This window comes from Macaca fascicularis, chromosome 3 (assembly GCF_037993035.2).
Source record: "Macaca fascicularis isolate 582-1 chromosome 3, T2T-MFA8v1.1".
Lineage (NCBI taxonomy): Eukaryota > Metazoa > Chordata > Mammalia > Primates > Cercopithecidae > Macaca > Macaca fascicularis.
The window spans coordinates 176460179-176480875 of NC_088377.1; the positions used below are offsets into that span (position 1 = coordinate 176460179).

General features: G+C 41.8%; 1 protein-coding gene across 30 annotated transcripts in view; it reads left to right on the plus strand.

Moving 5' to 3' along the window:
• The window catches only part of CALD1 (caldesmon 1), a 236492-nt gene that overhangs the window by 39929 nt on the left and 175866 nt on the right, over positions 1–20697 (plus strand). For 24 of the 30 annotated variants that reach the window (XR_010585849.1, XR_010585852.1, XR_010585854.1 and 21 more), the window contains exon 1: positions 586–697. The exons of the other annotated variants lie outside the window; for them this stretch is intronic. The gene's annotated coding sequence lies outside the window, so the exon portion shown is untranslated. Of the gene's footprint in view, positions 1–585; positions 698–20697 lie in introns of those variants that run through there. 30 annotated transcript variants of the gene reach the window in all.

Here is a 20697-nt window from a genome sequence, read left to right on the forward strand (position 1 = left end):
CAGCAGACCCAGGTCCTGTTTCCTTCAGGTTTTAGAATTGCATAACAATTTAAACTCATTTTGTACGTACAAGTACTTTGAAAAGAAATATACTATTAAGACTCTCTCTGGTAAGAAGCCTTCCCCACCCCCACGCCCAATAAACTGATCTGTTAACTTTTTGTTTCAGAGACTGTGCTTTCTTTTTATTGCTGCATTTGTGTTCTACAAGACAGCCTCTCCAAGATTAACATTTCTTATGATTGTTCCTGACAATGGATTCACTTCCAGAGGCCCTGCTAAGGATAACCAAAAAAGGGCATGGAGCAGGCTGGTTTTGGCAGCCTGCACGCAGTTTCAGAGCTTTTTAGGTCTTGGGTTTTCTGATGAGTGATTTCCTGAGCATGCCTAGGGAATGACAGGCATCTCCACAGGCAGGCTGCATCCACCTTGGCTGGGGTGTCGTCATTGGCTGCCTATTAGAAAAACGACAGGACAATGCATACCACCGCCTGCCGACTGTAAACATAGGGGATATGTGTTCACTTAGCATGGACTTCTGGGAGGGGCCAAGGAAGGGCGGTCTGGAGTTCTATTGAATAGAGCAGTGTGTATTCGGCTGCCTGCCTGCCTGCTTGCTCTCTGGCTGTGCTCCTGCTTAAAGAAATCAGTCCTTCCTTTCCGACTTAGTCCTCGGGAAGAAGTTTCAGCCTACGAGGTAAGGCACAGAAGGCTTTCTTTTTTTCCTTCTAGAGAGAATCTGGGGACTTTCTCCGGTTTTCAGTCAACATTCCTGGCTAAGGTAGCTGGAGATGCAAGAATGTTCGAGGCAATAAACCATGCAAACTCCGGAGCCTGACTGGGCTTCCCTGCCATACGGATATTCCCGGAAGGCAAACAGGATGAGATTTCAAGTTTTGTTTTTTAGAGTTGGGACAAGAAGAGCGACCATATAGACTTACATTTAGGGAGCACTGGCAACTTTGATTAGGATAGCCTTTTGTTTAGGACAGCCATATGAGATTATACCTGATATCCAAAGGCCAGTGTTAGCAAGCCTACTGCACCAGATTGCTCACACAGTCTCTTCTGCATCTTTTATTGCCAAAGATTTAACGTGGTTTTGCTTTAAAAACAAAACCAACAATTCTTTAGGTTGATGAGAAGCCAAAAAGGAATGATTTTTTAACCAAAGGCATTTGCGTTATAGTCTGCTGCCAGTATTTAAACTAGACTTCCAGAGTTGCAAGGAAATAAGGTCAGAGATGGAGAGATCACTAGCACCTAGCACTGGTTGGGTTAATGTCACTGATGGGATATTTGCTAAGACAGAAGATGCCTAGGCTGGTCTGTTTCCTATAAAACCTAATAACAAGAGAATGCATGCGCTAGTGGGTGTGTTTTGAGAAAGCACATTTAACGTCCTACCAAACTATTTTTTTAAGAAATCTTATTTTCTGTTTGAAAGGGTGCCTGAGTGTGTCTAGATAATCTGCAGAGATGTCGATTGGAAATGTGGTTTAGAAAGGGAGGAGGCAGTCTTTCATATCGAGATAGACATATTTGGGTGTCTGAAACAGTAGTACAAGGCAGTTCGTTGGTAGTAGCCTGTAATTCCTTTTAGAAAGAGCTGATTGTAAGGGGTGGGGGAATTTTAGTGCTGTGGCAATACATGGTCAAAAAAAGTGGATGAGAACAAAGTGCTTGGTATTTATAGATGCCTTCTGTTAACAGGGCTATGCAGATGGACTTGTAAACTGAAAATCCTTCTAATGTGTTTGCCAAAACCAGACGTATACAGCTAGAACTTGAGTGAAGACTAGATGCTATATGGCAAGCAGGGTAAATCTGATGATTTTTTAATAGTGCTGGCTATGAAAGACTACCAGCTGCAAATCACTGATTCAACTGGATTTTATTCCATGGAATGCGGTGGTTTGGGGTTGAGATTCATTAAATAACATTTTCCCTTTGTATTTAGAAGTTTGGGGATAATTTTCTTGGGAATGCCTCTTTCTCCTTCTAGAAGTGATATAAGAGAACAAAATTCCCTGTGAATTTCCTTCCCTGGAACAGTTCTGAGTAAGTGTGAGAGAAAAGCTGCAGGCGAAAGCTATAGTTTAATTACTGTCCTTCCCTCGAAGAGATCAAGTTCCAAACTATTTTCACAGTGTTTTTAATGTCAATCAAAATATGGAGAGCAATTTTTCTTTTAACTGTTCTCTAAACCATGAAGGGAATGCAGTTTGGAAGGAAATCTATAATCTTGGGATTTGAGGATAAATTCCATTTTGAAACCAACATCTCAGAATGCCTGAAAGTTCAAAATGCGCTATGACCACTCTCTCCGGATCCCCCATCCCCCTCCTCTTGGGCTCCCCACCCCCAACAACCATAAAGACACTTTAGGTTTTTCAGAGTAACAGTTTAGGTGTTCTGCTGTATAGGTAGAGATAGAGAGAGAGGATTTGAGTTTATGCTGAATTTTAGGCAGTTCTTTGTGCTACTTCCTTCCTGTTGAATGTTACCTAGAACATATTTCGCCACATAGTGAGGTCAAAGGAACACAATGAAAGCACAGTAACTTTCATTTCAGAAATATAATCGCAAAATTTCAGAACAAAAAGTCACTAAGAGTTGAGCCTAGGACACACAAGGAATGTATGTACAATGGGTTGATCCATAAGTAAAGTGCAGGGTTGTTTCAAGAATTCAAAGCAAAAAGAATGTGTAATTTCAATCATTCCAATCAAAATATTTCCTTAAGTAAATACACAATTCTTATATTAAAGTTAGGAGAAGAAGAACCAGGCTCAAACTGCAGCTTAAAGGATTTTACATGAGATACAAGAAAGCATTTCCTGACAGTAAGGCAACTGTCTTGTTATTAGCATTATTAACATTTCTAATTGGCTTCTGTGACTGGTCTGAGAATCTCCTCCTCTTAGGTAGATAGAATAAGTTTGTCCTATGGCCAGCCATGTAAAGTTCCAGAATCTAGCCCAGGTATTCTCTGTTCTGATAATTAAAATGCACCTCAGCAGGTATTTTTGTAGAAACACCTGTAATTTTCTCCATTTGCCATTTTCATGATAGCGTGATTACTAGTTAGTCATTCCTTAGCAAGACACAAAAGTGACTTAGAGATGGGCATGAAAAGAGATTTGCTAGTTTCCCATTTCCTGTAGTCTATCACATGTCTCAGAAATGTGGTCGGGGGACAGGAAAAATGCTGATAGAGTGGTATGCAAATAGCATGGTAGGACTAAGGAGGAGGTTAAAAAGATGCTGCCAAAGAATTTTCAAACTTCAAAACGGGATTTTCTGCGTAAGTTCTCTTAGAGCCTGAGAAGATACCATTAGCTCCTTACTGAAAGTTCTTCATCTGTCAGGCTAATCCAAGTTTGCTATTGGAGAGATGCCCATAAGTCCTGAGTAGAAGGGTAGCTTAAATAGATACTTTTGGCATAGGCTTAACTTATGAGAACCGCTACAAAATCTCAGTTCTAGTATTGGTTCCTCTACTTAAGTAACCCTGACCTTTGAGGAAATCATCAGCTTTTGACTTCATCTTGGAGTGCAGAATGGACATTGGTCATGCTTCTCCTATGTCCCATAGTGGTTAAGATGTCCAAATGAGATGAAGCTCTTTGCCCCCTCTTCCTTGTAGATTCTATACCTTGAACTGCCTATCATTTCAGTCCTCTGGACATTATGCTCCTCTTGGCTGGGATCCTCCACTTCTTACCTAGTATCCCTAATGATCTCTTCCTTTCTCATATTTGAGGACCCTTGAGTGGTATCTTCTCGCTCCTAGTTCTTTCTAGAGCCCTGAGCCATGTCCAGTGAATACTGGTCTGTCCCAATGTTGTCTGAATTTTTACTCTGATGATCACAGACCAAGAGGACACAAATATAAGGAAGTGGAATAAGATGGGCCATCAGCGGTACAAGGCAATATTCAGGAACCAGGAAATCCAAAGATCCACTTGAGCAGAAGACCAGTGAGAAAGTGCTGACAACATAAAGGCCTTAGTAAATGAGGCAGCTTCTCTCCCTCTAGCCAAAAGCATGGAATGAATCCCAGCACGTCATGCCTGGGCCTGGTAGGAAGGGCAAGGAAGGCAGGAACACCTGGCTGTGGTTTCTGTTGGTATTGAAACCAGACTGCTCCTCGGAGCTCGCCTCTCACCTCTTTGCCTCTGTCTTTAGTGCTCCCAGCTGTAACGGACCCCGGTTGCATCCCTAACTTCCTTAACCCCAGGCCTCCACCTCTAGCCTGTTCCCCAGCTCCCCCATCCCTGTGCCGGATAGGGAGCTTTCTTGATCCAACATTGACAATTTGCAGGGACCAGCTCTAAGATTAGGCCCAGAGCACAGAAGAACACTCTAGCACAGATGCGTTCTAGCTAGGGAAAGCCACTTGCACAAACAGAGGAGATGTCAGAGCATGTTTTGTGGTAAGGACCCACTCTGCTTCTCACCCCAAACTCACAATTGGCAGGCTGTGGGTAAGGCTGTGGGAAGGGGGCAGGGGGGGAAAGTATGACCTGGGCTGTGAGGGAAGGGTGATGAGGTTGTTCCCTGTGTTGTTCTTCCCTGTGTTGTTGTTATGGAAACCTTTGAGAATCTGATAAAAACTGTGAACCCTTAAGGTCCCTTTGTAAACCCACCCTTCATGATTGACAGGTGAGAGATCTTTGAGCTGGGGCATGTAAGATGGGGAGTGGGGTCAGGTGTGGACTCCCATAGAAGACAAGGGTGGATGGGATCAGAACACAAGTGGAGGTGTCCGTTTTTGTTTCCCAGATCTGGAAGGAAAGAAAGAGGGGGTAAATACACAGATGTATCGGTGAAGATGGCCTCATATGGCCTCCATTTCAAAGAAAAGAAGGTCATTTCTAGAAAAGAAGCAGTTTTCTATGGGGAGCTCTTGGGGGCTAGAGAAATCCAGGAATGGCTGCTATTAAGTGTACGTGAAAAGAACACCAAGAAGTTAATAAAAGGCTTGCTAACTAGCAGTGAGGGAATAGTTGAAGGAAAATACATTTTAAAAAAATTTTAGTAAATTGGGCACTCACTTTAGTACGTGGCTTTTCTTTGAAAATATATGTATACGTATAAATGATGTATAACTTGAACATAAATTGCTTTGTGATGGTATCCTGAGTCTTCTGGCATTGTTTTGTGAATACTCCATGAAAGCACTTGACTAAAAGGGAACAACCTCACTTGGAGATAAACATATTAAGTAGGAATATATAATTAGTTCCTTGTGACACCCACATATAACATTCCTCATCACTTGTCTCAAGATGTATTGCTGAGGAACCAGGCTGACTTCACTTTGTGCTAAAGACGGGCAGGACCAAGGCAAAGTGCCCAAGAGGCCCAAGGACCAATTGGCATCAAAGATACTAGTTCCACTGGGGTCAGGAGGAGCAGTCTAAGCCAGAATGGATATAAGTTACAAAAATGGGCTAAGTTGTGCACAACAGCCAGGGGAGTCAAGAAGAAACAGCAACAATCAGGAGTCAGGCAGAGCTTAGCGAAGCAGTGTATGGATGAATAAGGTGAAGTCTGAGAGAGCACGTGGCCCAGTGTTAAGAAGAAATAGACCTCTGTGTGAGCAAACTTTGGTAGCTCAAGTAAAGGGCCAGGATTGTAAGACATAGATTAACGAAGGGATGGGATCACAGGGATATCCAAGAGCAGAAGCCCAAATAGGACCAGGGCCCAAAGAGAGTAGAGTTAGAGTCAAGGTGGGTGAGAGGATCCCAGCAGCGGTCCATGGATGTTTACTCCATCCCTTTCCACTAGTGTGACTCAGCTCAGTGCACGTGTCTGCCCCTTTCTGTTGTTCTATCAACTGGAAAATTTCTTCTGTGCTTCCAGGTCCAGTCCTGAGAGAGGAAGTCTGACTGGTTCAGGCAAAGACTATTGTCTATGGCAAATCCTTTAGTAGGAGGAGGACATCAAAGGCACAGGCATGCCTATGGATGAATGACTCTAATCCAGGCAGTGGTCACCCCTGGGCAAAGAAGAGCTCAATGGGTAATTTTAGTTAGAAGAGAAATTGAGCATGGAAGGCAAATTAGCTGAAATGTCCAACAGCTCTCAATGGGAATCATTTGAATTTTCAGGTGAATAAATTCCTAGAGAGGCAAACACCCAATGAATGATTACACAGTTCTTGATGATCACTGTGACATGACCCAGTGAGCCAGTGTTAAGGGAGATTAATCTGGAAGTCTGCGCCACTGACAACTGAAAGGATAAGAATCATCCATCTCAGAAAGATGTTGGGAAAAAACATTCTGGATATTATTGTTGGCAAGAAACTTCATATGAACCTTCCATGTGATATGGCTCCCTTCAAATGAAAGCAGTCTTGAAGATTTAATGCGTAATGATTTAATAATTTTAATAAATAAAAACAAGCACAACTCAATGTAAACCACAATACATAGTAAGGTGAATGCATAAAAGCTGGTGCACTCTTAATCACTGGAAGTTTCAGATCTAAGCAATATTTGCAATGTAATTTTTAATCCATTGAGCACCCATCATGGTGTTTTGTCAAGTAGAGTAAAAAATCCCCTGAGTTCTGCACAGTTCAGATCCCAAATGGGACTCCGTGCTCTGTTCTGGGCTCATTTTTCAGAAAGACATGGACACATATGCATTCTAGGGTGAGCATCAAAGGCTGGAGGGAGTCAGGAGGCAAAATATATGCAGAACAGATAAAGGATCTAGAGCTGTTTTTCCCAAAGAAAAGAAAATGAGGAGGCCACATAAATACCTTCTAATATTTGGGATACTTTTATATGAACATGGGAGAAGGCATTTGTGTTCCTCAAGGCAGCAGAACAGCATTGAATATATAAATTCATAGAATGTTTAAGCTGGGCAAGACCTTAGGAGCTCATTTAGTCCAAGGAGTACATATAATTTTTCATCTCTATGTCAGCTCCAACCAACTGGCATGTTAAGAAGGATTCTGAGGATGAGTCTAAGCTCAGAGGGGAGGGGAAAATGTGGTCACTGATAGTGTTATGTTGTGGAAGAAAAGGGCCATGTCTACTCAAGTACCACGTTTTAGTCTTCATTAATGTGGTCTGTAGGTTTTTAACCTCTGCGTGGTGGATCCCTGGGAGGTCACAAAGTCATTGCAAGAGGTAAACAAATCTGTATATGCAGCAAGTGCTTTTGGCAAGCTGCTCTGAGTAAATAATACATCTTACAGCATATGTGCTACTATTTTTTTAATTATATACCTACATTATAATGATAAAATGCTAATTTATTTAAAAGAGTTATTGAATTCATAGTAGCTTTTGGTTTTGTGTTTTATAAATGAGTGGACTTAAAACATATAATTATGCGTGGGAAGATTGGGACAGGAAATTTGGGATCTTAAGTAGAAATTCTTTTTAAAGGAGGAACAAGTGATCTACTTTTTATTCTCCAAAGCCTAGCCACACCAAGTAAAATTATATATGTATTTGTAGGTTTCTTTGATTAATATCTGCCCTGTCTTATTGATCTGTCAGATACATAAGGGCAGAGAACCTCTATTTCTTCTTCGTTCATATATACCCAGTGCGTGGCACAAGGCAGAATTGGAATAAATATTTGTTGAATGAAAGAACTAACCAAGTAACTTGACCAAAGTCATCCAGTTAATTCGTGGTAAGATAGTTCCAAAACACACAGCTCCTAAGTTCCAAGCAGTTAACCTTTTCAATATACCACATTACTTCCCCTGATAGTAAGAGAGCATATTTTAACAGTTAGCAAATTTAGGTTATACAATGCAGCCCAATCTGCCTATAGACCCATGGATCTTAACCAGTATCTTAATCAGAATCAACTGTCGAGCCTTTTGAAAATACACATCTCTGAGACCTATCCTCTGGAGACCCTGATTCAGTAGGTCTAGAAGGGGGTCCAGGAATCTGTAGTTTGTAAAAGCTCCCTGATGACTCTGATAAAACATCCTGGCTCAGACTCAGTTCTGTGTACCTATCGTTAAAATAATTGATAGTAGATGTATGTAGTTTCTTATTCCTCAGAAGCCTATGTCTTTAGTTTTGAATAATTTCTTTCTAAAAATTATAGTTGCATATGCCAAATCATCGGTTTGGCCAGAAAAGCAAAACCTTAATTTTGCTTTTTTTTTCCAGTTTAAGCACAAAGTTATCAACCCCATAAGGTCAAACTTTTCTGATGAGATTTCCAGCGTTTGCTTTTGTAAAGCACTGGAAATGTGGCAAGAAAAAAATTTGTCATGCTATTTCCCACTTCCTTTTCCAGCCATCATTACTAAGGGAAATTTAGGCTTAGGGGGAGGGGTGAATCTAGGAGGAAAGAAATTTAAGCATTTCTGTTCTTAGGAGGTTTTGAGCACATATTTCGCTTCCTAGGAAAAGCTGAAGATGTTTTTCTCTGTTTCCACTTTGTGGTGAGGATGCGCAAATCCTGAAGAGGGGAGAAGCTTGCTCCACCTCCACCCTCACCCCTACATCTTCTCTAGGGCCACAGTCATCACAGCCCCTGGTTTAGATGCTTCCCTGGGTGGCCCTTTGAATGTATGTGGACCCTAAGAGACAGGAGACTTTGAGTGCATGGACGGGGGATAATTTGCTTTTGCAGAAGGACAGAAAATTTATCTCTAGGTTCTTCCTTTATTCAGCAGTTAGGAATTACATACTCCGTATTGCACAGAAAAATCTACCATATTCAGAGCACTGACTGCATGAATTATATTCACTAAAGATTGGAGAGCCAAGAGTTTCTCTGTAAGAGTGACCTGATCTAGTAAGAATGTCAAAATTGTTACTATATTTGTACCCATGCTCTTTGGTTTAGAGGGCAGGTGCTTCCGTGTGTACATGGAAGCAGAGCTTGTTGGAGAAGAGCAGCTAAAAAGGAATTAGATTAGAATCCACCTCTGTACAATGACGTCATCTGGACTCAGTCTCCTTCATCTCTAACACTGTCCCCACTTTCTCTGCACCCCAAACTCATACTGGCTTCCAAAAGCTGATTGTTAAACTTTCGAGAATATTGAGAGCCAGTTGTAAAACACAGCCATTATAAAAACTAAATCATATAAGCTTACAATTAAACACATCATATGAAAAGCCAAGATAATAAATACTCAAAACTCTTCCTAATTATTTTACTATGTTTCACTATTATCTATTCTCTTGAGGTTAGTTACATCTATTGTGGCTATATGGTGGAAATACTGTATAAAATGCTGTGCAACTGAGCTTTTCTTCCCAATTCTTCATTCAGTGATGTCATATTCAGAACTTGAAATTGACCATGATGGAAGTAATTATACCACAGAAATCAGCGCATGCTACAAAGCAGACTCCCCTCCCCCTCACCCAAGAACTTGTTGCTAAACATTGACTAGCACGGCACTGATCCTAAGGGATGCAGTGGTAAAATTAGCTCTGCTTTGGAGAACCCATCGGAATACCTCTGTCGTTCAGTTACATGCATATTCATAATGTATGCTTATGATTGCATATTTGTTTGTTTGCTTGCTTATTTATTTCTTATGCTCCCAGAACATAAGCACTATGAAAGCAGAGACTTTGTCTGCCTTTTTCAGTGCTGTGATTTGAGCCTAAAAATGTGCTGTTTCCTGCACGTAGTATTAATAAATGAGTTAAATGAGTGAAAGAAATAAACGTCAGGTTGGTAGTGGTAGCTCACGCCTGTAGTCCCAGCACTTTGGGTGGCCAAAGCAGGCAGATTGCTTGAGTGCAAGGGTTCGAGACCAGCCTAAGTGAAATGGTGAAACCCTGTCTCTACAAAAAATACAAAAATTAGCCAGGCATGGTGGTGTGCACCTGCAGTCCCAGCTACGTGGGAGGCTAAGGTGAGAGGATCACATGAACTTGGGAGGTTAAGGCTGCAGTGAGTTGAGATTGCACCAATGCACTCCACCCTGGATGACAGAGTGAGACCCTGTCTCAGAAAAAAATAAAAAGTAAAAAGAAAAAAAGTCTATAATTTCTTCCTTAAAGATACCTGAAGCCAATGCTCATGTTGGAGCTCATTAATTTCTAGTGAATTGTATCATTGCTCAGTGTTTAGAACACTGCCTGGCACATGCTAAGTAGTGTATAGATTTTTATTAGGAAAAATAAAATGAGATCTTCGTAACAGCTAATTTTACAGATGAAGAAACTGAGTTACAATTAGATTAAGTAATACAGGTAAGGTCCCACAGCTAGTAAGTAGCTGGGTCAGGATCTAAACCCGGGATAATCTGGAGGCATTGCCCACCTTCTTCACCACCGTGCTATGCTGCCTCTTGCTAATTACTCCACGTGACTGAGACTCCTCTTTCGCTTGTAGTTCTAGAAAGAATTGCGATCTATTTGAGAACAAACTTTGGAGTCAGGAGAACTTGAGTTTGAATCTCAAATTCACCACTTTGCAAAATGGGGATAATTTCTCCTCCATTTTGTAGTTGTCACAACTACTAGAAGTAATATCTCAAAACTGCTTTGCACGTACGTGATAGACACTAAATTACAAATGGTCAGTTATTGGTTGTGATTTCCTGTGGAGTCTATCTGTAAGCGTGGGGCTTAGCCCCACACTGTCCCCTGTTGCCTCCTCTAGGCCATCCTGTAGACAGATTAAAAAGGGCCGACTGCTTCTATATTTGGGGTCTCCAGGAGGTAAGACTAGGACCAATAGATACAAGTTCTAGGAAGTCCTATTTCAGATCAGCGTACGCACTTTCTAAATAGATATTTCTATCTCTGAAGCATGAACCTTGCTGCTCTGCAGAAAGCAGACAACTTCCACTGTCCTCTTCAACCAGAAGGTTTACCCGCTTGCCCTTATCAACAAATGTGTGCTACCTTTAACATTTTAAATCATTTTATTTAGTATAGCTAAAGAGTCGTATTATTCCTGAGATTGGGTTTTTTTGGAGGTTTTCAGTGTTTTAGACCTGGAATGAGTGGGAGTAAGAAAAGAGGGAGGGAGGGGAAAAGAGAAAAAGAAACGAGAGAGAGAGAGAGAGAGAGAGAGAGAGAGAGAAAGGAGAGGAGAGAGAGGGAGGAAGGGAGAAGGCGGTAGAGGAGGGAGGGAAGAAGGAAATTGGAATTTATCTGGAGAAAAAGTACTGAACTTGGGAGAGAGACTGAATAGCAATGGATTGATAGTTATCTGAAGTCCTCACAGGTTAAGGATGGTTGAGAAGATAAGCTAGCTCATTCAGCTACCTTGCTGGCATACTAGCTGTATGTCAGGCACTGTTCTGGTTGAGGACTGCTCTCTCAGAGCAGTAAAGTAAATCAAATAACTTGCCCAAAGTCACACTGCTGGAAAATGCCAGAGCTGTTCAAAGCCGCTCCCTAACGCCAACCCTCACCATTTCTCTACAGCTATCTGCTCTGTGTCTTCCCCCAAGAAAGCGATGGAAACCAGAGCAGGAGGTTTCCGTAACCAGTCATTATAATTTGTCAGGGAGCCATGCTGCAGTTCAACTAGACAAGCACATTGTCATTCTCTGCCATATAAGGAAACAGAGCTAAACACCATTCCTTTCACTATTGACTGGAGAGATTGCTCAAGTTAGAGTTAGACAAGATGAAGATCTAGACCTACAGCAGTTAAATTAAATTAAAAAAAAAAAAAAAACAGAAAAAAGAAAGAAAGTCAGAGAGTAGTTTTTTGTTTTCTTTTTCTGGTACCAGAGATAGTTTAACAAGCAGTTTCCATCCTTCTCCCTGACTCAACGGGAGATTTTCTCTGACATTAGGCACTAAAGGATTCAACTACTCGTATAAATACTTCAAGCTGTTTTGGTGTTTGATTATGTAAAATTTTTTTAAAAGGCAGAGGATCAGTTGAGGTATTCAAAAAGCCAACATATCCAAAAGGTACTCAAAAGGCCAAGACAGAGCTGCTTCTGTGTGGGTCAGGTAGAAAGTCAAGGACTGTATTTCTCTGTCCAAGGATTTACAAAAGAAGTTAGTGTCCACTCACCTTCCAGCCACTCTTAGAAAGAGCGCTTATTAAGAAGACTTTACATTTAAGTTTGACCTTCTTGTCCAAAGCTGAGACTATTCACGGGATCACTCTTTGCCTTAAGACTCAGACACAATGGGCACTTTGTTTGTTTGTTTTTTTTTTGTGAGATGAAGTCTCATTCTGTCACCCAGGCGGGAGTGCAGTGGCGCGACCTTGATTCACTGCAACCTCTGCTTCCTAGGTTCAAGCGATTCTCCCACCTCAGCCTCCTGAGTAGCTGGGATTACAGGCACACACCACCATGGCCGGTTAATTTTTTGTATTTTTAGTAGAGATGGGGTTTCACTAGGTTGGCCAGGCTGGTCTTGAACTCCTGACCTCAAGAGATCTGGCTGCTATTGCCTCTCAAAGTTGCTGGGATTACAGGGACCATGCCCGGCCACAATGGGCACTTCAGAATGCAGGCTCAGTAACCAACTTTATAAAGGGAGAAACAGAGGCATGAATAGTTGAAACGATTTCCTCAAAGACAGCCAGTTCCATCTCGCCATACAGAGAGCCCACACTTTCAGATAATTCAAAGAGGCATCATTTAGTGTCCCCAGGGAAATGAAAAATAAAAAACCAAAAAAAACCTGTAAATAGTCTGGTCATCTTCTCCTAACTATCATCTTTGATGAGATTGCATCTGGAGTACTAGTTTATTAGGCATACCCAAGACTGAGTAATTTATAAAGAAAGAGGTTTAATGGACTCACAGCTCCACATGGCTGAGGAGGCCTCACAATCATGGCGGAAGGTGAATGAGGAGCAAAGTCATGTCTTACATGGTGGCAGGCAAGAGAGCTTGTGCAGGGGAACTCCCATTTATAAAACCATCAGATTTCCTGAAACTTATTGACTACCATGAGAATAGTATGGGGGAAACTGCCCCTGTGATTCAGTTATCTCCACCTGGCCCTGCCCTTGACACATGGGATTATTACAATTCAAGGTGAGATTTGGGTGGGGACACAGCCAAACCATATCAGACGCCATAACAAAATGCCACAAACAAATTTATTTCTGGATGGAGGTTAGAGGTCCCAGATCAAGGTGTCAGCAGGATTGGTTCCTTCAAGGGCTGTGAGGGAAGTCTCTGTTCCAGACCTCTCTCCTTCGCTTGTAGATGGTTATCTTCGTGTTCACATGGCATTCTTTCTGAATGTGTATCTGCATCCAAATTTCCTCTTTTTTTTTTTTTTTTTTTTGAGATGGAGTTTCGCTCTTGTTGCCCAGGCTGGAGTGCAGTAGCACCATCTCGACTCACTGCAATTTCCGCCTCCGAGGTTCAAGTAATTCTCCTGCCTGAGCCTCCCAAGTAGCTGAGATTACAGGCGCCTGCCACCACACCAGGCTAATTTTTTGTATTTTTAGTAAAGACAAGGTTTCGCCATATTGGGCAAGCTGGTCTCGAACTCCTGCCCCCAGATGATCTGCCTGCCTCAGCCTCCCAAAGTGCTGGGATTACAGGCGTGAGCCACTGAGCCTGGCCTCCTCTTCTTATAAAGGCACCAGTTGTATTGGATTAGGGGCCACCTTCATGACCTCGTTTTAACTTAATTACCTCTGTAAAGACCCTATCTCCAAATAAGGTCACATTCTGAGGTCTTAGGCATTAGGCCTGCTTCAACATATGAATACTCGGGGGAGATACAGTTCAACCCATAGTATGACCCAACTCAAAATGGTGGTAGAAATCCATATGGCACATTTTCTGAAGCTCAAGTGCCAAAGACCCTACTGCCGCTGGTGTTCTGTCTTTCCACTGGGTCTAAGGGAATGCTTTGCTAGAAATCCCTTGGCCTTTTGAACTTGCTTTTGACATTTACTTTCCGCCTTTCTCAATATGAAATTCTGATCCCGTTAAAAGTCAAAAGAGGTTTTCGAAATGACGCACTGAAGTACGGCTTCACATACTGTGGCCTATCTGTGGACAGCTATGAAACCACGGAGGCAGACCATCTGGTATGAGGCCTTTGGGAGCCAAGGAGGGGGCTCAGTGGGAAGGCTTGGCCAGGGCAGCCTGCAAGCCAGGGAGGCAGGCGCTGAGTGGGGAGCAGCTTCAGGGTAGCCGGCCGGGCCAGGGAGGCAGCCACAGAGGAACCTTGTGCGTGCCTGCGCAGGGCCCAAAGAGGGTGGCCCTTTTCCATCATTTTTATATATGCTGATCACAACCACAAATCCCCAGACATAATGAAAAATATTTGAAGCCTACACATATTTGTGCTCTGAATCATTTGTCTCTTGTCTTTGTTTTCCTCTTGCTCCTCTCTATCCCTCCTTAAATTTTTATACTTTTTCTCTCAACAGCCCTTCTCACTTTATCTGTCTTTGCTCTAATTGGTTACAAGTGCCCCTACATTGTGTCTTGTCTCCATTTTCCATGTTCTTTTTTTAAAGTATTTTATTTTAGCCATTATTTCTCTTTGTCCCTTCCCTAAAGCTCTTCTTGGTGCCCATTTCCCAGCTTTGGTCCTGCTCATGGCTTCTCTGTCTTAGGCCAGAGGTAGTCTATAGACAGGATGACCATGTATCATCAAACTGGGACATTTGAAGAGGGAAAGAAGGAGCTGTTAATAAATTCCCGAAAACGCAGTCCTGAAGTGGGACCGTCCCAGGCACGCTGGAGTGGATGCTTATTCTAACATGGTGTGGTTTTCTGCTTTCTGTAAATTTCTCTTTACCTATCAACCACTCCCTCTATTTATATACCTTTCTTTTTTAAAAAAAAAAAAAAAAGAATTTTTTTTTGATAAAAAAGGTATTTATATACCTTTCTTTTTTCTTTTTTAAAAAAGCTTTAAACCTTTTATCTTCTGGTCCTTCTTTTTTATTTCAACCCCAAGAACCTTTGAGTTTTTGTATTTCTGTCTTCCGTTATCTCCTCCTCATTCCCTAACTTCTGTCTTCCGTTATCTCCTCCTCATTCCCTCACTTTCCTCTACTCTGCTCTCTATCTTGTCTCACCACTTCAATTCTTCTTCTCCCTTGATTTCCTTCTTTTGGGTACAGACTGGACTGCAGCTCACAGCGGCCACGCCTGTCTGCCAGGATATACGCAGAACATAGTCCCTGCATTTCGGAAACAAATCAAGGCACAGCTGAGCACATACACTGTACACACTTCAAAATAAGCCACCAAATGTTACAAGCTGCTTTGGGTCTCAGAGGAGCCCTGAGTAGACTGTTCACCCCTTCAGCACCTCTACCCAGAAACTAGAAGAATCCCTACAGCACGCAAGCAGCCATGCCTGTTACTGTTACGGAGACATGTTCTGTGTACGTGTCTAGGCTCTCACGGGATGCATTTCCTATATGTGTGCCTATGTACACTAGAATTGAAAATGATGAAAGTATATGACCCGAAAAACAAAAAGAAAGTGACAGGTGAAGCTAACTGTGCATTGCCTTTGTTATGACTTCAGTAATCTGGACCATCTTATCTTCTAAAGAAATGTATACCAAAGGCCTAGCAATGGCTGCTATAGGTGTTTTGTTGTTGTTGTTGTTCTCAATTGAGTCAGAGTCTCACTCTGTTGCCCAAGCTGGAATGCAGTGGTGCGATCTCAGCTCACTACAACTTCCACCTCCTGGGTTCAAGCGATTCTCCTGCCTCAGTCTCCCGAGTAGCTGGGATTACAGGTGTGTGCCACCATGCCCAGCTAATTTTTGTATTTTTAGTAGAAATGGGGTTTCACCATGTTGGCCAGGCTGGTCTTGAACTCCTGACCTCAAGTGATCTGCCCGCCTCAGCCTCCCAAAGTGCTAGGATTACACCGTGCCCAGCCTGCTATAGGTCTAACATAATTAACAATAAACTTTTAGGCAACAAGATAGAATAAATATTTATTTCAGTTCTTTTTAAATGTTCTCATGACACAGTCATCTGCAACTTACGGTTCATTCTGAAAAATCACTTCAATTTTCCAGATATTCCTTGGACTTAAGGTTGTGCAAGGAAGGCCTGAAACTCCTTCCCAACTTGAAAATGAGAAAGGAATAGTGTTTTCCTCTTGTAAGTCTCTGGAAGCCAGTCCACAGATACCTGAAATACTTGACAGAATGGCACTGTGTCAGCTGTCAGGAGCTGCTCTCGTCTTTTCTATTTATTTATTTACTAATTTGGGGATTTTGACCATAATTTTCTTTCTCTTTTTTTTTTTTTTCAAATACTCTAAAAATTAATGAATGAGGAAAGAAGACAGTTGGCTGTGTCCCCACCCAAATCTTATCTTGAATTCGAGCTCCCATAATTTCCACGTGTGGTGGGAGGGACCCAGCAGGAGGTAATTGAATCATGGGGGTGGGTCTCTCCCATGCTGTCCTCATGGTAGTGAATAAGTCTCGTGAGATCTGATGGTTTTATACAGGGGAGTTCCCCTGCACATGTTCTCTTGCCTGCCACCATGTACGACATGACTTTGTTCCTCATTTGCCTTCCACTATGATTGTGATGCTTCCCCAGGAACTGTGAGTCAATTAAACCTCCTTCGTTTATAAATTACCCAGTCCTAGATATGTCGTTATTACCAGAGTGAGAACAGACTAATACAACAGTATACAAGATATTTTATGAACGGAAATACAGGTTTTGTTCAAGTTCTCTCCTTCCTTCCTCTCTCTTTCCCTTCCTTCCCCCTCGTCCTTTTCTTTCTTTCTCTTTCTCCTCATTCTTTACATTCTTCCAGTTTTTGTTTCTTCTCTCACTGAGACAGATATGGCTGGAAATGTGCTATTACTATGGGGCAGCCTTGTGCTTTATCCATGGTGGCCTATAGCTCTCTTGCTTATATATATATCTTTTTATGAAGATTGATGGTAACAAAAAATACTTCACCCACACTCTGCTGGGTAGGTATATGGTTATGCGATGGTGGAACGGAAATATCTATCCAGAGAGCTCCCTACTGCCCTAAGACTTGATAGAGTCATCCCCAGCCAGCCTGGAGCCACTGACCCACCTGTGTCTGAGTAACTAGGAAACAAGGAGTATAGTAGTTTGAGAGTTATTTTTGTTTTTTATTTTTTTAAACTTTCGTGCCTTTCCCTATTTCTGCTCTTAGATATTCTAGTAAAATAAAACAATTGCTCTTTCTGTGGGAGTCATTTCTAGCTTGCTAATTCTTTTTTGAGAGAGTGTTTGCATGAGGTTTTCAGTTTTTAAAGTCTTGGCTCTTACATTTTGTAGGAGGCCTCGACTCCAGATAGTGGTCTAATAGAAAAGTAGCCCTGGCTCCTGTCTCATGTCCACAGCTGATACTCTGTGTGACTTTGAATGGCCTCCTGGTGCCTCAGGCTTCTTAATTATAAACTGCCAACAGCCTTTTCCCTTCTCCATGATGCCAACGTAGGGAGCAATGTGATCTTTAATATAAAAGGACATTAGGCAGTAAAGTGTCTTAAAACATGGAAATGGATTTCCTCTCTTCTTCCTTTGAAATATGAAGACTTTTGCTGATTGGTTTTTGGGGGAAGATAGAAATCATGTATTTATAAAGGAAACACCCCATATTCAAAGTTCAGAATTTGGGGTTTCCAATAATCATCTCATGCACGAGAGCTGACTCCCTCTGCTGGGGCTGCCCCACTCCCAGTTCCAGCCTTTCCTTCTTTTATTTTTATTTTTATTTTAATTTTAGAGATAGATGGAGTCTCACTCTGTCACTCAGGCTGGAGTACAGTGGTGCAGTCATAGCTCACTGCAACCTTGAACTCCTGGACTCAAGCAATCATCCTGCCCCAACCTCCTGAATAGCTAAAACCATAGACACAGCACCATCACGCCAGGCTAATTTTGTACTTTTTTGTAGAGAAGGGGTCTCCCTGTGTTGCCCAGGTTGGTCTTGAACTCCTGACCCCAACTGATCCTCTGCCTCAGCTTCCCACAGTGCTGGGATCACAGGCATGAGCCACCACACTGGCCCCATCCTCATCTTTAAAAGCAATATTGAGAATCATCTTGTTTGGAGAAACTCTGATAATTTCCCCAAGTGCTGAAAAGGGAGGATTGAAACAGATTGCCATTCAATTGAAGCTTTTCCTCTAATGGAGTGAGAATTTTTTTTCTTTTTTTCATTTTTTTTTTGAGACAGAGCCTTGCTGTGTCGCCCAGGCTGGAATGCAGTGGCGTAATCATAGCTCACTGTAGCCTCAGCCTCCCAAGTAGCTTGGGGCTACCACACTTGGCTAGTTTAAAAACTTTATTTTTCGTACAGACGAGGTTTCACAGTATTACTCAAACTGGTTTCGAACTCTAGGGCTCAAGTAATCCTCCCACCTTGGCCTCCCAATGTGCTGAGATTACAGGCCTGAATCACTGCACCCTACCCAGAAAACTTTTTTAAAAACTTTATCTGAAACCAAAGCACATAGTGCACGAAGGCAGAATCTTAGAATCTTGTTGCCCTCATATTTTCTAAAACTGTCTTTTATCAGCATTTAAGTTTCTAACACATGAGATCACATATGTGAAAGAGCTTGTGCTTTGTAATATCTGTGATTTTACTATCTATAGCAGAATATATTAAAGTGTAAAAGTGCTCCAGGAATCTAAGACGAGTAGAAGAAAAGCATGTTTGACCCCAGCAACCGTGCTTGCAGCCAGGCTCGAACGAGCAATCATGTGGATGGGTTAAATTGTTTATTATTTATTTATTTGTTTGTTTGTTTGTTTTGAGACGGAGTCTCTCTCTGTGGCCAGGCTGGAGTGCAATGGCGCAATCTGGGCTCACTGCAGCCTCCGCCTCCTGGGTTCAAGCAATTGTCCTGCCTCAGCCTCCTGAGTAGCTGGGACTACAGGCGTGCGCCACCACACTGGCTAATTTTTGTATTTTTAGCAGAGACGAGATTTCACCATGTTGGCCAGGATGGACTCGATCTCCTGATCTCAGGTGATCCATCTGCCTCGGCTTCCCAAAGTGTTGGGATTACAGGCGTGAGCCACCGTGGCTGGCCAAATTGTTTATTTTTGTTGTTCTTTAAATAAAAGTTTATTTTAGAACACTTTCAGATTTACAGAAAAGCAGCAAGAATATTCCGGAGTTCTCATATGCCCCACATCCAGTTTCCCCTATTGTTAACATTAAGGTGCATTTGTCACAAATAATAAAACAATATTGATTCATTATTACTAATGAAAGTCCAGCCTTGATTTGGATTGCTTTAGGTTTTACCTAAGGTCCTTTATTTACCTTTTAAGCCCCTTAAAATAGAACAGTGTTTCATATGGGGAAAATGTAATGTTCACATTGTAGCTATATTGATGGAACTCTAATACATGAGTGAAGATGGTATAAGCTAGCTCTTTTCTTGAACATATGCTTACTGGACTGACAATCTCTTGAGGACTTTCCACCTGTAATACCTTAGGCCTCTTTCGGTCTCTGGTTTGTTTCCCTTGAGACCATTAGCAGATTGCTCAGCCTGACCCACCCTGGTGCCAGATGTTGGAACCCTCTTGCTGCTGCCAATCTGACTAGTCATTCCAAACAGATGGTAATATCCAGCATCACACCCCTCCCACAATTTCACAGTTTTAGGCAGAAGCCTTAGAGTGAAAACGTTTACCTGGCTGTTGAATTGCTGAAACTCTGTTCTTAAAGCTGCTTCATACTACAGTGACTTGTGAGAGCTTTGACATTAATAGAAGGTCCAAAAGAAGACCTGAACCATGTTCCTCCAAATCTTGAGATCTAAAGACTTTGGCCAGTTTAAAAACACTACAATCTGTGGAAAATACCTGTTAGTAACAAATAGAGAAATTATGAAGGAGATTGCTTTCTAGACATCAGCCTTCCACTGATGTCTAGAAAGTCTTCCACATACTGAGCTTCCAAGCTTTCTTTCAAATACGAGTTACCAGCAGACACTAGCAGAAAGAGTCTTTTAGATTCATTTTCTGCCTTTGAGCAACTTGCTGACTGACATCTGGAGGCATCTCAGTCTTCTGGGGTGGCAACTTATGGGGAAAGGGCTGGAATAGATGTGGTCTCTCCTAGTTTTAAAGCTGCTTGGATTGGGGCTTTATAACGTTCCCTCAGAAGGCTCATTGGTGTCCTTTCTATCAAATTTCTTTTTCTACTGTTTCACTTTCATTAAGAAATCGCTTCACGGGAAAACATGCTAGATGTGGTTCAAATACTAGTTACACATTTGTTGCCTTCAAGATAACTAGTTATTTGATTGATCACAGTTGGTTTGTTTTTAAAGTTGATTTTGTGTAGAGTTATAATCAAACACGTGCAAGTGAATCAATCAAGTTGAAAATATATCACGATGAGGAAATGTAGGTATCTTCTTTGGTATCTTCATATCAAAAAATTGAGAGGAACCCTTAATAATGAGTGAAACTAATATTCTTGACTCAGAGAGTGTCCTTAAAACCTCAAAATAACAACAATATCTGCACGTTGAACTGGTTATCTAAGTATAAATAAAGTTGGTAAGAGACACCTTTCATGAAAGGAATGGCTGAACTAAGTCTCAAATAGGAAGACATCAAAGTCAAGGAAGAAAGTAAGAGCTCAAGGCCTGGGGTGGAAATGGTTACTAGGTTTAGCCATCTGCTTTGGTCTTTCCTGTTGCACATGTAGCTGTATAGTTTACATAGAAGTATCTCTCCAGAGGATCAGAAAGAACAGATTTATGGAACCAGATGTGAGTTAG